This window comes from Cryptomeria japonica, chromosome 1 (genome assembly GCF_030272615.1).
Source record: "Cryptomeria japonica chromosome 1, Sugi_1.0, whole genome shotgun sequence".
Lineage (NCBI taxonomy): Eukaryota > Viridiplantae > Streptophyta > Pinopsida > Cupressales > Cupressaceae > Cryptomeria > Cryptomeria japonica.
In genome coordinates, this window is record NC_081405.1 from 242,631,051 (window position 1) to 242,634,539 (window position 3,489).

Here is a 3,489-nt window from a genome sequence, read left to right on the forward strand (position 1 = left end):
ATATATATATATATATATATATATATATATATATATATATATATATATATATATATATATATATATATATATATATATATATATATATATATATACTATGCAAAAAAATAGAAGATATATGATGGGTCAACACAATGTATAATTACCTCATGCTATGCTATTCAACCTATGAAAAAATTGCATAGAGACTATGGAGTTACAATAGAATTGGTATTGAAGACCTAAAATCTATACAACAAACTAAGAAGTGTTTTAATTTCTACAAACCAACACTTTGAATGATGAGAATATTTGATAATATAGCACCAACATCTAGTCTAATATATGATTAGCGTACAAGAGACTAAGTCATCTCCATAAATGTGTTTTTAGATTGAAAGCTTATCAACATGAGTGTTAATTATAGATATAACAATTGATTATTCCTTAATATAGTAGAATTCGACATTCTTGTAACCTTAAAGAACCAAAAATTTATTTAAAAATATAACTATATATATCTAACTAAAGTGCTCTAATGAAATGAGAGACCCTCTCACACTTGACAGCAATTGATATCTCTAAGATATGCAATAAAAACAACTTACCTAATATGACATCCACAAGCAATAGGGTTTTCATCAAGTGAAGTATTGTCAAAGAAAAAAGTTATTCTAACTACCATAAAATATATAACCCACCATAGCTATCAAAACCAAAAGAAATCCATTATGCTCAAGCCAAGCTCACATACAAGCTAGATTGTGCTTAATCCATAGAACTCTAAAAACTTAATGAATAATTGACATTAAACTATTTATCATGTATATGGAAGTATGACAATTTAAGTTATGTTAAAATTTAATTTATAAATAGAATTTTAAATATACTCTAAAATTTGATTGGTTTTTCACCTCACCAATAATTTAATCTTTCCTTAAAATTCCATAGAGATGAACGTTCTAGATTTACAAAATGCATGATAAATAAATATTTTTTCCTAATATACATGTTGATCTAATGATAATGATAAATATTTTTTCCTAAAAGATTCTTTGCTAGAGAAACCGGCAATGCTTTATTAAAAATGATGTTGCCGAAGGATTTGATAAAACGGAATAATGAAGGAGAGCAATGCAATGATGTAAGTTATGGTTCTCAAAACTCATCTGGTCTTAATTTTCAAGAGAATCTTAAATGTATGCCCTATGAAATATCGGCCATAACTATCAAATATGAACACAAGTACATAAGAGGAAAACAGAGTAATTATTATTCACCAACCACTATCATCAAATCCTACGGTGCTAATCAGGAGCCCAAGAGGACAGACTGGGATTGCTTTTCATATTGGAAGTCATTGGACTGCGAGCTGTCTGCACACCAAACAAAGATGCCCTAGAGTTTGCCGGAGTCTCTAAGGTTTCTGCACGCGTCAAAGAAGCCATTCGCAGGTGACAATCCTCCACTTCCCTCCGTCATGAAACTAGCCAGCACTTTTCCACCACTATAGCGAGACTCCTGAGCGTTGAAATAGTTCATAAACTGTGAGACGCTGGTACTCGAGTCGTAGGCATAGAATTGGAAATTCACATAGTCAATTGAATCGCCATAGTTTTTCCAGAGTGCAGTATAATGGGACTGTATTGGGCCGTCGTCATAGGGAGCGATGGAGGCGAAGGAGATGACATTGTTCTGTTTTAATTGTGTGATGAGCTGCCCAATGCACTCAGAAAATGTGTTGGGATCCGAATAGTCGAAATGCTCATAGTCGATGTCGATGCCATCAAGATGGTATTGCTGGATTATGTCAGCAAGGGAAGAAACCGCGTTGCTCACCCACGACGACACAGAAGATGGTCTGAACTGGACGTTGCCACTGCTCACACTGTCTCCGCCTAAACTGAGAGCAACTTTGACGTTCTTGTGTTGAGCTTTGATGGCCTGCACGGCGCTCGGGCTCAGATTGTCGCTATCCCAGAAAATGTTGAACTTTCCATTTGTAGGAGAGCTTCCCGACGGGGTGTAGTCGATAGCGAAGGCCAGAATGAAATGGAACTGCGTGCCCGGATCGATTGGTAATTCGGAAAACTTGACATTATCGAACTCGGCGCCAATGTATTCCCTAAAAAGTTTGGTGTTCGCACCTGAAATTTAATCCGGTTAATAAAACAATAACGCTGGCAATTGTTTAACAAAATGTTAAATTTTGGTAACAACAAAGTAAAAAATATATATAACAACGAGGACCACCGGAACAAATGAGAAGAAGAGTGTTTCTATATATTGAAATAAAAATATAATACAATGAGACACCTACCTATTGTAGTAGGCACGAGGAACGCAAAAATAAGTAGAGAAACCCTGAAGAATTCAGCCATGGTGTTAGGCAAAATAAGAAAGCGCCGGCTGAGAGGATTGTCGTGAGAAACATGCTTGAAAGATAAGAGTAAACGCTCTTATATATATCCATACATGAGGTGGAATGTCTTTAAATTATGGAGAGGGTATTTGTCGATATCACCTGATGTGGGAATGTCTTCTACAGATTAGGCGAGGTCATGTCACAAACTTATTAAAAAAACACCTTGGGTATTTTTAAACCATTCTTATGCTTTCAGAAGTATTCAAGAAATTGTTATTTATCAGGCAAGGAACATCACGATGGCTGGCATGAGCAACACATTTCCGTGAAATTTGGTCGATCCGTTCTCTTAGCCTATTCGTGTGCATATCATGGACCAACAAAAATGTTAGTTATCTTGTGTCATGTACTTAAGTTCTTATGAAATCACAACAAGTCAAGGTTTTTTGCCCTCTACGTATTCGAAAATTTTATTTATGTTTTTCTCCTCAATTCGAGATGCTGCTACGTGAATAAATAATAATGAAGCGTACCAGCACAAGTTACATTGAATATTATGTTCATTTTATTCCCCTTTTGTTTACTCATCTTTGGAAGGTAACGTCTTCTATAGATGTCATTGCAAACAAAAAGTAATAATATAGATGAAGAGCTACCAAACACATACCCATATTAAATGATCGTTCACTTCTTGATTTTAAATTTATATATCATAATATAACTAAAATGATGGAATTGAACACATTATTATAATAAATTAAATTAGTGCGTTTTTTTAATATTAAGAAGCACTTTAAAATATTGTTAACAAATTTAAATAATAATTGTCAAAGTCAAATGAAGTGTGTAAGAAGTTTCTAATATATGTTGTGTATCAATCTATATGTCATAATGCATTCTTCTTAAGTTTTAGTTGTGAATATTATCTTTCACTAAGAAATACACTTTTAAATATTGTCCAAAAAATTAAACAATCATTCTTAAAGTCAAATTAAGTGTGTAAGAAGTTTCCAATACAAGTTATTTTATCAATGTATATATGTCATAATCTATGTACTCTATTTTTAATTTGTTTATGCTATATTTCATTAATGTTTAATAACTTGTCATTTTTATGAATAGATTATTATTAAAACTTAGCAAAA

The 3,489-nt window shown here is 32.8% G+C and overlaps 1 pseudogene; it reads right to left on the bottom strand.

Moving 5' to 3' along the window:
- Nucleotides 1-1,290: 1,290 nt before the first annotated feature.
- Nucleotides 1,291-2,360, bottom strand: LOC131034141 (chitinase 2-like; annotated as a pseudogene).
- Between the last annotated feature and the right edge of the window lie 1,129 nt (nucleotides 2,361-3,489).